This window comes from Nyctibius grandis, chromosome 1 (genome assembly GCF_013368605.1).
Source record: "Nyctibius grandis isolate bNycGra1 chromosome 1, bNycGra1.pri, whole genome shotgun sequence".
Taxonomy (NCBI): domain Eukaryota; kingdom Metazoa; phylum Chordata; class Aves; order Nyctibiiformes; family Nyctibiidae; genus Nyctibius; species Nyctibius grandis.
Genome location: NC_090658.1, coordinates 110,954,043 through 110,969,027, shown reverse-complemented (window position 1 = coordinate 110,969,027; position 14,985 = coordinate 110,954,043).

The following is a 14,985-nucleotide window of genomic DNA, read 5'->3' as shown; positions in this document are numbered from 1 at the left end:
GCTACATCATGCTTCAGTCAGAAGAATGAAGATTCTGAAAGACTGAGGAGCTGCATTATGTCTGCACAAAAGGACAAAAATTCCTCCTTACCCACTGCATCTTTGTTTCAGAGAGACTGAAGTGAATAAAAGGGCATGGATCTCCAACCACTAAACTTATTCATAAGGTTACTAGAAATAGCAGAGCTTCTCTTCATTAGCTGAGAGGGTATGAAGAGGTCAAAAATGTCACCTCCTCATAAAGGTTAAATTTGCCTGCTCTATAAATTATCTATTATGTTGAATACTTCTTAATACCAACAATCCTGTAGGAAAATTCTTACTCTACAGAATGGATTCCTGTGAATACCTGTAAGCTCTTGCAAAATTCATCCCTTCTGTATAAGCTGTTCGAAATATTATGAGTTCACAACACTACCAAATCAGTCATTTCCATACATGTTTTACAGGCTGCAACAGAATAGTATTGCATAGATACACCATACGATTTTGATTCTGAATGCATAATTTGATTTTAGCATTTGAAAGCTGATATTGTGATCATCGCTTCATCAGCCTGGGATAATAGAAATACTATAGGCAGAGGCATCTCATTCATATTCTACATTACTTTTCAGAAACAGAACCACGTGGAAGCTACCACACGAATGCCACATAAGTATGTAGGAGGCAATTTGCAAGCAGGAGGGGATAAACACTTTTAGTATAGTAAAAGAGTTGACTAGGATGATTTCTTTTCTGCTGATGTCAATTTTCAACATCAGAGATATAAGAAGATTGGCACTGTACTGTACTACTGTCAATATTCAGCAAGTGAGGACAACACGCTCGGGTTATCAGTCCGAGATAGATAGGGAAATTAATAAATAACTAAAGGATGGAAGAGATTTCATGGAAAAGAAACATTGACAAATAAATCTGACTATGTGGCTGGCAATTATTAGTTTGTCTGAAAAAGAAAATTAAAATATTTAGACAGATGAAAAACACTAAGTAAAACATAGCATTATGATACAGAACTGGTACTATATGTTATATTTAAGAATAGATTATATTATCTCAAATATAACTGTGAATGATACAGTCACATCAATTTCAAAAAGGAGATTTTTCAAGAGGACTGTTTTAGTCTTGATTCTATCTAATATTGTCATCAGTGACATGGAAGCTAATATAAAAATTGCTGCTGATGTGCAGAAGATAAAAACTCATATAATGATAAAAAAGTGTGAATATAATGTTATTATGTTTGTATAAGTACTTTGGAAAGCTGAATCTTTTGGTAAACAGAATTCATTCAAACAGATTCATTTTAGCACTATCTATGATTGTTTTAGGCACAGGAAGGAAAAAGTCTACATATGCATACATGTGTGCATGTAGACAGACACTCATACATATATAAGTGTGGCTTATACCAGATTTCTGTGTTCATTTGTGATTAATTTGAAAGTATCAGACAGCATTAGAGCTACTCTGACTTTATATAGGTATTGTGGTTTAAACCTGGCTGGCAGCCAAACACGATGCAGCTGCTTGCTCATCGTCTCCCGGCCTAGGAGATGGGGGAGAGAATTGGAGGGGTAAATGTAGGGAGACTCTTAGGTTGCAATAAAACCAATTTAATAAAAGAAATAAAGGAAAATTAAAATAATAATGATGAAGATAATAATGGAAGTAGTAGAATATACAAACGAGTGATGCACAATGCAATTGCTCACCACCCACCAACCCAGGCCTAGCCTGTTCCTGGCTAATGATCCCAGAGGAGAGAGATCCCAAAATCACAATCCCAGAAAAGAGACAGAACTTCCCGGCCAACTCTCATCTATATACTGAGCATGATGTTGTATGATATGGAATATTCCATTGGTCAGTTTGGATCCATTGATCTGGCTATGCTCCCTCCCAGCTTCTTGTATACCTGCGCAGTAGCAAAACATGAAAAGTCCTTGATTTATTAGCAACAATTAAAAACATCAGTGTATTATCAACACTCTTCGCATACCAAATTCCATACTACAGCCAGAATATAGCTCTATTTTAGCTACTAAGAAGAAAATTAGGTCTCTCCCAGCTGAAACCAGGAGAACCTGATAGACTAGTTCATGGTTCTTTTAATAACATCCATAGCTTTATTGAGTTTTATTCTGATTCATCACTGATTCAGATACATTGCTAGACTCAGTACTTGAGTTTTTCATTGCTTATGAGCAGCATATAGAAGGGTTCTTTCATATGGTATGGTCTAAACTGGACACATATTTTAGGAAACAAATCAAATAAAAATGTATAATAACGTCAAAACAGCAAAAAAATTCTATACTAAATTGCTCTAGCAAAAGCCACTCTAAGGAAACCTACAGGAAAACAAAAACTGTATTCTGGATCTTTCTCTTAAAATAAACAACTGCTGAGGGACCTGATCTGCCACTTCAAAAAAGACCTTCTAGATCTTCATCTTCATGACTCTCCAGAAATTTTAGTAGACAAATTGATGATAATTACACTTTTCTTTCTACTAAAAATCCATTTCCAAAAGTTGAACCAAAGGTTTGTCTTACTCTAATAATATATGTAATTGCTGGCTCATAAATCTTAATTTGGACTGGACCATGTGAAGAATGGGAGCCTTCTAAAAATGAAGTAAATACCATTTCTCTAGTTGTCACGGAACTACATACATATAACTGATACAGAGAAACAATATGGTCAACATAAGCAGTTTAGTACAAGAGTGTATCACTTGGAAAAGTAAACATGAAAAACCCCTCCTCCAGTGACTGGTAATCTCATGGGTCTCTTATCAAAATACATAACCCTTTCTTGCATTTCATTTTGTGAAAAATCATCACTGACTGAACAAAGTTGCCAACAGGTCAAGGAAGATGATCCTGCCCCTCTCTTCAGTGCTGGTGAGGCCACACTTGGAGTACTGTGTCCAGTTCTGGGCTCCCCAGTAAAAGAGAGACATGGACATACTGGAGAGAGTCCAGTGAAGGCTCATGAAGATGATTAAGGGAATGGAGTATTTCTCCTGTGAGGAAAGGCTGAGAGAGCTGGGACTGTTTTGCTTGGTGAAGAGGTTAATGAATTCAAGCCAAGCCTGATTTTAGTCTCCTGCATTTTTTTCAAACCTAGGCAGGAGTCATGTCAGTGACATGTTTATGGAGGATTTGCAGCAACATTATGTTACAGACTGAAATCATTGGTGGCAGCTTTGTGATTCACAGCAACAGGAAGTCTGTATCAGAAGAAAGAATTTGGTTGATCGACAACCGCAGCATAGAAGAAGAAGGATGAAATGCATAGATGGCAGTAGATGCCAAATTGATAGATAATTTTCTATACAAAAATCAAAAGCAAAAATATTAACCTCAAGCATATTATATTTTATGTGATTAAAAAATATTTCAACTTTACTTTTATTTTTCTCTGTCAAAATTTGTATGTGTTGCTGTAATATTTCCAGTTTGAGTATTTTCTTAAGTTAGAATTTTCAGAAAAACCTAAAAGCGCTTGAGATAAAGGTTAATTGGATTTACATGTCTAGGCACTTTGAAAATCCCATTAGCTTCCTCTCTGTAATCTTTAACAACCCTTGAAAAATATTTTCCTCTAAAGTGAATTGATAGGAAGTCAAGGAAATATAGAGCTCAGATGAATCTCATAGGCCTCCTGGCTGCAAACTCATCTTTTGCTCTCTTGTGGCCAAATTCTCAATGACATATAAAATTAACTAAAGGGTCAGAAAATTACATCGTGGTAAAACAATGCATAATACTCACCAACTTGGCATTTTATAGATAAGTGTGTTTAATAACTTTACATCTCTAGGGAGTACAATAGATTATACTAGGAAAAGAAATCCAATCAAAGGCATTAAGAGAAAAAACAGGCAGGTTCGCCATCCAGTTTCACTTGTATTCAGCCTCCCAACTTCTTGTGTCTAAATTCAGAATCAGTATTATTTATATTCATTAGGCTATAGGACTACAATCTTAACAACAGTAGCTTACATGCCCTACACTGACTCAGTGTAAGTTTGTTTTTTAAACAACAGAGATCTTCATATAATATTGCGTGATCTTGAAGTTGATACATTTGCTATTGCACATTTCATTATGAATATAAATTTTATTAAAGGTAAATGTGAACATAAAAGTATGTTACCTGGATGATGAAGTTTATATGTCTTCTGGTATTGATATGTTTTGGCAAATCTGTTTTGCGAATTAGCATAAATTTTTAGACTGCTTTTCATTAGCACAGCATCTGATCACTCCTGTGTTTACTATTATACTATTACGTATACCTAGTTTACTTTACAAAGTGTGGTTTTTGATATTTATTGTATATATACATGTGTACATACATATGTACTTGCATACAAGTACAGATTTTGTCATATTCATATGTATGTGTATATACACAGAGCTACAGAAGCTTCTCTCAAACCTAAGGAATTGGTAATACGGAACAAATGAGAATGGCCAAGGTACAGCATGAGATCATGAGAGATAAGAGACAAGAGATATTAAGTTGTTTAATGATCCTCCCCTCTTCTTCTATCCTTCTTTCTCCCTTCCCTTCCCTTCCCTTCCCTTCCCTTCCCTTCCCTTCCCTTCCCTTCCCTTCCCTTCCCTTCCCTTCCCTTCCCTTCCCTTCCCTTCCCTTCCCTTCCCTTCCCTTCCCTTCCCTTCCTCCCTTCCCTTCCCTTCCTTCCTTCCCCCCTCCCCACCCCTCCCTTTCTCTCCCCTCCTCATCTTTCTATAGTTAGATATGAACAAGTGGTTAGCACAAATAATACCTACAAAATAATAGACACTCAATGTAGAAAACTGTACTTAGATTAATTACATGTTTTCAAATTATTTTGTGGTGCAAAGGACAATCACAGAACCACCAGCAACGGGGAGAATGGAGGAATCATTCAGTTTAGCCTCAGTTCCTGGAAATCATCATTAGTCAAACTATTTGTTAGCACCTGGAAAGCAACAAGGAAATCAATAACAGCTTACCTGGATGTGAAACATCAAACATTTTCAAACAAATTAAATTTGTTTCAGAAGTGAGCGAAGCCGATAATCAGGTTCTTGAAGCATAATCTGTGAGAAAAGATTGAAAGAAAAAGAACCCTTTAAGGGAATGATGTTGAGTCAGCATACAATAATGTATAAGTATTTAAAAAGCTGTTGGAAATAGCTTTTCTCCATATCCAGATTGGATAAAAAAAGAATTATCTTCAATTGCAGAAAGAAAGATTCAAGTTAAGCATTAAGAAATACCTTCAAAAGAAAAGAATAACTAAGCTCTTGAGAAGATTATCTGAGATCATTGTGAATTTCTTTAGAGGTTGGAGGATGGGTTTGTATGATCAGAGAATGTCTATTTTTTCAACTATATTAGGCACTTCAATAAACAATTATTACATTTCTCAGAACAATAGCCTACACTTATGTCTTTATATCATTTTGAGTGGATTTTCATTTTCCCTCATTTGGAAAATATTGCCTTCTTATCAGTGGAGTTGCTGTGGTGCTGATTTCCTAAACATAGCAGAAATATTGGAATTTTCACTGATTGAGCTAAAATATGAGTTTATTTCAACCTTAGAAATAAGTTGGATGGAATGCCCCTGTAGCCCTGGAGTAACACAATGGCGAATCCAGTCCTAAATACACCCCAAATAAGTCAAGTACAATTTGTCAAATATTTTACTAAATTGTTGCCTATCAATTTATTTTTTTATTTCTCTTTCGTAACCTCGTTCTTTTCTTCACTTAACCTTATGTAAATATTTCAATTTATTTTCCAGCTGGTGAACAGCTGGGACATTGTGTTGTAATAAATGCTATGGATCCATTTAATGTTTCATAATAAATGTATCTTATTTTCAAGTTAACATTGTTGTACAGGATATCTAACGGTCTTTATTAACAATGTTTTAATGCTATTTTTAATATTTTGTATTTTAAAAATAAAGACAATAGCTATTAGACAGATATAATGACAAATCAGGAAGTCCCTGCAATAGTTCATATTTCTTTCTTAGTAGAGCATATGCTTTAATGACAAAACCACTGGATATTGTCTAATACTAATGCTATGATACTTACAAAAAATGTCAGTTTACATTTATTCCCTTCAGACTATGAAGTTTTCCTGCCTGAAGAAAATAAAAAGATTTGTTTTTTGTTAAAAATCCTGACTCACTGAAGTAAAAAAAAACAAGGCCAAATCCCTCAGAATGGACAAAATAAGCGTGAAGCCTTCAAATATAATCTTTCTTTTTCACGCACAACTGTTCTGGAGGATCCAAACCATATATTACCAATGGGTTGGTACATGGAGCGATTATAAAATGAGATGAGCTCAGGGTTCCCAGTATCTAAAGGAATGTCAGATTATCTGTGCTATTCTCTCTTCAATAAATAGAATCAGTCGTTTAAATGATGCTTCACAAAGTCTGAGTGCCTTTCTTACTGGGTTGGTCATAGACCAGCACCTCCTGCTGCAAACAAATCTCTCTCTACCATTTTCCACTATATGAAGGGAGATTCTACAGCAGATAGAACCAGACCCTGCAGGGTGAAAGAACGTGGTGTGCTGGTCACAAGTTGCAACAAAGGGTCACAACTTGCAGCAAGGGAAATTGCAGCTGGGCACGAGGAAGCAGCTCTTCACCATGAGAGTGGTGAAGCCCTGGAGCAGGTTGCTCAGAGCAGCTTTGGGATATCCACACCTGGATGCTTCCAAAACTCAACTAGATGAGCCCCATGGAAAACTGATATAATTTTGAAGTTAACCTTCTTTTGAAATGACCTGCAGAACCCCTCCCAGCTGAATTTTTCCTATGATTTTATGCACTCTTTTCCATCTGGGGCACTACAACTCAGTTTTAACAAGCCAAGAAGTTGTGTTAATTTGTTAAAAATATTTATATTTCTCTTTCAGTAGAACAACCAAGCTTTCTATGTACAATATTTGTATTACCATTGGTACTGGTGTATTTCCTCTTGCTATACCTAACTGTGGGAGCAAGTATCTAGAAACAACTGGTGCTTTCACCCTGAGAATGAAAATCTGCACAGCCAGATACCATAATCACAGAATCACAGAATCACAGAATGTTAGTGATTGGAAGGGACCTCGAAAGATCATCTAGTCCAATCCCCCTGCCGGAGCAGGATTGCCTAGACCATATCACACAGGAACGCGTCCAGGCGGGTTTTGAATGTCTCCAGAGAAGGAGACTCCACAACCTCTCTGGGCAGCCTGTTCCAGTGTTTGGTCACCCTCACCGTAAAGAAGTTTTTCCTCATATTTAAGTGGAATCTCCTGTGTTCCAGCTTGCACCCATTGCCCCTTGTCCTGTCAAGGGATGTCACTGAGAAGAGCCTGGCTCCATCCTCATGACACTTGCCCTTTACATATTTATAAACATTAATGAGGTCACCCCTCAGTCTCCTCTTCTCTAAGCTAAAGAGACCCAGCTCCCTCAGCCTCTCCTCATAAGGGAGATGTTCCATTCCCTTAATCATCTTCGTGGCTCTGCGCTGGACTCTCTCTAGCAGTTCCCTGTCCTTCTTGAACTGAGGGGCCCAGAACTGGACACAATATTCCAGATGTGGCCTCACCAGGGCAGAGTAGAGGGGGAGGAGAACCTCTCTCGACCTGCTAACCACACCCCTTCTAATACACCCCAGGATGCCATTGGCCTTCTTGGCCACAAGGGCACACTGCTGGCTCATGGTCATCCTGCTGTCCACTAGGACCCCCAGGTCCCTTTCCCCTACGCTGCTCTCCAACAGCTCTGCCCCCAACTTGTACTGGTACATGGGGTTATTCTTGCCCAGATGCAGGACTCTACACTTGCCCTTGTTATATTTCATTAAATTTCTCCCCGCCCAACTCTCCAGCCTGTCCAGGTCTCTCTGAATGGCTGCGCAGCCTTCTGGCGCGTCAGCCACTCCTCCCAGTTTTGTGTCATCAGCGAACTTGCTGACAGCGCACTCTATTCCCTCATCCAAGTCATTAATGAATATATTGAATAGAACTGGTCCCAGTACCGACCCTTGAGGGACTCCGCTAGACACAGGCCTCCAGCTGGACTCTGTCCCATTGACCACCACTCTCTGGCTTCTTTCCTTCAGCCAGTTCACAATCCACCTCACTACCCCATCATCCAGACCACACTTCCTCAGTTTAGCTGCGAGGATGCTGTGGGAGACCGTGTCAAACGCTTTACTGAAATCGAGATAGACCACATCCACAGCTTTACCATCATCTATCCACCGGGTTACATCCTCATAAAAGGCTATCAAGTTGGTTGAGCATGACTTCCCTTTGGTGAAGCCATGCTGAGTGCCCCTAATGATCCCCCTATCCTTGATGTGCCTAGAGACAGCATCAAGAACAAGTTGTTCCATCACCTTTCCGGGGATGGAGGTGAGGCTGACCGGTCTATAGTTACCCGCGTCCTCCTTCTTGCCCTTTTTGAAGACTGGAGTGACATTCGCTTTCCTCCAGTCCTCAGGCACCTCTCCTGTTGCCCACGACTTAGCAAAGATGATGGAGAGTGGCCTAGCAATGACTTCCGCCAGCTCCCTCAGCACCCGCGGGTGCATCCCATCAGGGCCCATGGATTTATGGACGTCCAGATTGCTTAATTGGTCCCTGACCCAGCCCTCATCAACCAAGACAGATTCCTCCTCTATCCTGACTTCTTCTGGGGCCTCAGGGGTCCGGGGCTCCTCAGGACAGCCTCCAACAGTATAGACAGAGGCAAAGAAGGCATTCAGTAACTCCGCCTTCTTTTTATCCTCTGTCTCCAGGGCCCCCACCTCATTCATCAGTGGGCCTACATTGCCTCTAGTGTTGGCTTTACCTGCAATGTATTTGAAGAAGCCCTTTCTGTTGTCCTTGACCTCTCTTGCAAGGTTTAATTCCAAGGAGGCCTTAGCTTTCCTAGTTGCCTCCCTACATCCTCTGCCAACAGACTTATATTCCTCCCAAGTGGCCAGCCCCTCCTTCCATGATCTGTACACCCTCTTCTTCCACTTGAGTTTGCCCAGCAGTTCCCTGTTTAACCATGCAGGTCTCCTGGTACCCTTCCTTGACTTCCTACTTGTTGGGATGCTCTGATCTTGAGCTCGGAAGAAACAGTCCTTGAATGCTAACCAACTATCTTGGGCCCCCTTACCTTCTAGTACCCTGTCCCATGGGATTTCCCCTAGCAACTGCTTGAAAAGGCCAAAGTTGGCCCTCCTGAAGTTCAGGGTTGCGATTCTGCTAGCTATTCTGTTCCTGCCGCATGAGATCCTGAACTCTACCATCTCATGGTCACTACAACCAAGGCTGCCCTCAACCTTCACCGCTTCAACCAGATCCTCCTTGTTAGTGAGGATAAGATCCAGCAGCGCTCCTCTCCTAGTTGGCTCATCCACCATTTGCATCAGAAAGTTATCATCAATGCACTGGAGGAACCTCCTGGACTGAGGATGGCTGGCTGAGTAGGCCTCCCAGCAAATATCAGGGTAGTTGAAACCCCCCAAGACAACCAGGCCCTGTAATTGCGAGACTGCTCTCAGCTGCCTGTAGAAGGCCTCATCACCCTCCTCATCCTGATCCGGTGGCCTGTAATAGACACCCACAACAGTATCACCCCTGCCAGCCTGCCCCTTAATTCGCACCCACAAACTCTCAACTCGCTCCTGATCCGCCCCTGGACAGAACTCAATACATTCTAGCTGCTCACTCACATAAAGAGCAAGTCTACCACCTCTCCTTAGCGGCCTGTCTTTCCTGAACAAGACATAGCCATCCATGACCACTTTCCATAATATCTACACAGTTATAAAAACAAACAAGCAAACAAAAGGCTGTCTGAAGTTCTGACATATTTGTGTTCATTTTTACAACACCTTCTTACGGTGTGGATTGGTAGAGAATTTGAAGTTAAAAAGAAGATTGTGGGAGGATATATAGGTGTTCTTTTTAAATACAGTAGCAAAAGAAATTCTGAAGGAAGATATATACAGGTATTCTGTATTTAGTAACAGCAATGTATTAGAAACTCTAGAATGCAAAGGGCTGCCTGGGTCAATTAGTCCAGTCTCTTGTTATATAAAGCAATGCATTGAATAATATCTCCTAATCCTTTCAGTGTCTCTCAAAACTGTTTTGGTTTTGGTTTTGTTTCAGTTTAGGTTTTGTTTCGGTTTAATTACCTGTCCTCAGAACTCCCGCTGAAAGATTTCTTGGACTGTAAAATACATTACAGCCACAGATGAGTTAAAATATGATACTGATCTTAATCTCTGCTTGATGTTACTCTATGAAAATCAGTTGAGGGATGGATTTTCTCACTCTCTCCACTCATTACAGACTAAGGGACAAACCATGAGCAGTTTATGAGGCTGCTTTGCAAGGTAGCGGGTAGAACTCATGGAATCTTATATCAATATTATAAATACAATACCAGAGTACCACAGAAACAGCAGGTTAAAATTCGATTTAAAATTTGGTGGGAAGTCATCACAGGGAGGAACTTACCAATGTGATCAAGATCTATATTACTGAACATGTAGCCTTTAGTATTATGTAGTAGTCAGATTAGCCTCTGCACAACAGCCTTTATGCTCTGACATGCTACATTGTTGAGAGGTTAAAAAAAAAAAAGGCTAGATCATTTTATCCTCAAGTATGTGGTACATAAAACATTTATATATTGTAATCCCCAAGAATCTAGATACTGATCAGCTTCCTCAATCCAGTTAAAGTATAGATCAAAAAGGTGGTCTCTAACTGTGAGAATTTCCAGTGTGAGCAGAAGAGAATATATGCCTAGTGTGATGGAAAAGTACATCAGGAATAAGATTCAGTAACTAAGATGCCTGTATTTAGATTTCTATGTATACGTGTCTATAGATACATTGTGTATTGGGATTCATCCACGACTCAGTAACCTAAACAAAAGCATCTGGTGTACTATCTGCTTCATTTTATTAGTGGAGTGTTTTCCCCTGGGCTCCAGTTACTGTTGTAAAATGGCATAGATCTCCTGTAAATCGCATGTTGTATCTACAGACCCATACACATGTCCTGAGTGTCCTGAAATGGCACAAAACATTAGTGTTTAAACAACTAGTTCCTGAACAAAATTACTATTTTAGAGTGACATAAATTTCTTTCTAGGTTCTATTGACTTTATTGATGAACATCATATTGAGTTGTCCAAATATAGGTACCATAGGGCTTTCAAGACATCGCCATGGGACTATAAGACATGGCACAGGGTTTATGCGTTTCCTGCGTGACACTGGAGTAACACTTGGAAGCCAGACATCACATCTGAAATGACACTGGATCTCTGTGTTCAGACCACTGTAGCCCTCCTTAGACACCCTTTGACAATAATGGGAGATAAATGTCCAATAATGGGAGATAAATGTCTACTACTGGCACACATATGGACACCTACACAAAACTGTCTAATCTTGAGCTGATTCTTCCCCTGGGTGCTTGATTCAGTTGCCTAATCACAAGCTCCTTTCACTTTCTGAAGACCCCTAGCACACAAGACATTTAGAATAGAACAGAAGAGAATAGGAATAGGAATTAGGAATAGGAATAGGAATAGGAATAGGAATAGGAATAGGAATAGGAATAGGAATAGGAATAGGAATAGGAATAGGAATAGAGTAGAATAGTTCAGTTGGAAGGGACCTACAATGATCGTCTAGTCCAACTGCCTGACCAGTTCAGGGCTGACCAAAAGTTACAACATGTTACAAAGGGTATTGTCCAAATGCCTTTTAAACATTGACAGGCTTGGGGCATGGACCACTTCTCTAGGAAGCCTGTTCCAGTGTTTAACCACCCTCTTGGGTCAAGTCTGAACCTCCCTTGATGCAGATGTGGACCATTCCCATGCGCCCTGTCACTGGATACCAGGGAGAAGAGATCAACACCTCCTTCTCCACTTCCCCTCCTCAGGAAGGTGTAAAGAGCAATGAGGTCTCCCCTCAGCCTCCTTTTCTCCACACCAGACAAGCCCAAAGTCCTTAGCTGCTCCTCATAGGACATGCCTTCCAGCCCTTTCCCAGCTTTGTTGCCCTCCTCTGGAAGCACTCAAGTACCTTCATATTCTTCTTAAATTTTGGGGCCCAGAACTGCACACAATACTCAAGGTGAGGCCCCACCAATGCTGAATAGAGCAGGATAATCACCTCTTTTGACCAGCTGCTTATACTGTGTTTGATGCACCCCAGGATGTAGTTTGCCCTCTTGGCTGCCAGGGCACACAGCTGACTCCTATAGAGCCTGTCAATCAGAGCCCACAGATCCCTTTCTGCAGGGCTGCTCTCCAGACACTCCTCTCCTGATCTGTACTTGTGCCCAGCGTATCTCCTCTTACATGCAGAATCTGGCATTTGGACTTGTTAAATTGCATCCCATTGATGATTGCTCAATGCTCCAGTCTATCTACATCCCTCTGCAAGGCTTATTGTCCCTCAAGAGGGTCAACAGCACCTCCCAATTCGGTATCGTCAGCAAACTTACTAACAGAGCATTCGAATCCTATATCCAGCACCTCTGGGTCATTTGCTGTTGCTGTTCCTAGAAAATAATTGCTGCTGCAGACTTGGACAATGCAGACAGGATATTGGCATGAAAGAAGTAGGGTTTTAACAGCATTGCCTTGTCAGCAAGGTAGGATGCCAGTTTTCCACAAAACTCTGTTCTTTATCCTGGTGAAGACTACACACCATGTATGTTTATTATGGTGTTGTGGTAGACTAACTTTGGCCAGCAGCTAAGCGCCACACAGCTGCTCACTGAGAGAGTGCCATTGTCTCAGTGGGACAGGGGAAACAATAGCAAAAAAAAAAAAAACACAAAACACAAAAGCAAAAGAACCCTCATGGGTAAAGATAAAGATAGTTTAAAAAGCAAAGGAAAAAGGAAGAAAAAAACCACACAAGTGATGCAACGGCAATGAGTTCTTGTGTACCTACCAGTCTACTCACTACAGGGGCGCAGTGGGGAAAAAGATAAAAACTTGATACTCTGAGAATACTGCTCAGCAATAGCTAAAATAGCTAAAATGCTGGTTTGTGATTTCTTCACAGAAAGGGTTATTAGGCATTGGAATGGGCTGCCCAGGGAGGTGGTGGAGTCACCATCCCTGGAGGTGTTTAAGAAAAAGACTAGATGTGACAGTGCCATGGTCTAGTTGACACAGTGGTGTTAGGTCAAAGGTTGGACTTGATGCTCCCAAAGGTCTCTTCCAACCTAGCTGATTCTGCGATTCTATAATACTGTTGTCAATATTGTTTTAGTCACAAATCAAAACCACAGCACCATATGGGCTGCTATGGAGAAAATTACCTCCATCCCAGCTAGACCCATTACAGGTACTCATCAGGTAAAGTGGTTTACCAGTTTGGATAACTCCTTTTAAGTGCTATTAGATTAGCTTTAACAATGTCACCTTTTATTGGTCTATGATATTGCTTCATTTTGAAACCCAGAGGCTATTATGGAGGGATTCACTTCTGTCTCAAGACATTTAAATTTGTATGTCTAAAGGTGACTAGACATCAAACTGTCATTAGTCAGTGTAAAACCTGAGACATTCAGCTCACTCATCACTGGTGTCTTAGGTGGGATATAGTTGCATGGAATTAGCCAAGAGAAACTGAAAACAACTCAGCTGGGTTCCAAGATGTGACGCGGGTGACCTGAAGACTTCTGGAAGCTGTAGTGGAGGTCAGTCTGGACACTCTGCAGCACTTAAAATGACATTAGGGCTCAGTTCAGTTGGATTAAAAGGCATCTAGTGCTGTTTGATATGCTCAGGATTACCTAAAACACTCCCAGCAACTTGGAGATTTCACACAAGACTTCCAAGGGATCCTCACCCTTCTGCAGAGGCAACTGGAAGCCAGGCAGGATGCCCTAAGGCGTCTAAGACAGCATTATTGTCTTAGGCAGTTGTATCTAAACGATACTTTATGTTGAATCCAGCACCTTGAATCCGTCCAAGATCTCATCTTTTCATGGGTGACAAATGAGGAATGATGTGTGATGAATAAGTTTTTGTGATAACCTCATAGTTTCCTCCTTCTCTATATTTTCTCAAAAAAGAGATTAAATAACCACAATTTTTTTTCTTTTATTTTCTGTTTTAACAGAACTTGTCGTATGTCACTGCTGGAAATGAGGACTTGTTTTCTGGAGTGGAATCAATATGGCCTTTTTGCCACCTCCATCCATGAAGCAGATCTAAGTAAGATTTCTGTGACTTACTAAGCAATGATGAGCAGTTTTGGATCTTATGCAAGTGACACTAATCACTGCAGTGGTGCTGCAGTAGGGAAGTAATGTGAGCTATGTAGTGAATCTTGTGTTTGTAAGTCTCCAGCTCCCAAAAGCTTCTGGCTAACTCTTGAAGTCAACTTAATTATTAATAAGAAAAATAAGAATAATAAAACTAAACCTCAGGCTATAATCTGACCTTGAGAACCAAAATGAAACTAAGAATCTGAAGTTCATAATACATTATAATTTCTTTACTTAGAAGATATTTATATTTCTTGTGGTACTAGTGAATTTTTCACAGCTCCTGACCATGATTTCTGATAATATTCTACAATATTCTTGTGTTACAGACATTTAGTAAGAAAGCACTTTTTGATTTATATGGCAGAATAATATTTTTGATTATATAGTTTGCAGTTGTCTTGAATTATCCTACCTGTAAAATAAATCCAGGGTGGAAACAAATCTCAGGAAATCTGATAAGTGAATCATAATTTTTCAGTCAACTGGTTTAACAATTCTGTGGTTTTGACTGTATCTGTTGTGTCCATTCTAATGAGTTTCATGATGAAATTCAGGAGGAACACGGAAAATGTTTGCATGCACGCAGACAAAGTAAGTCTGTTTAGCACCGTTGACACACAGCAATGAAATGTG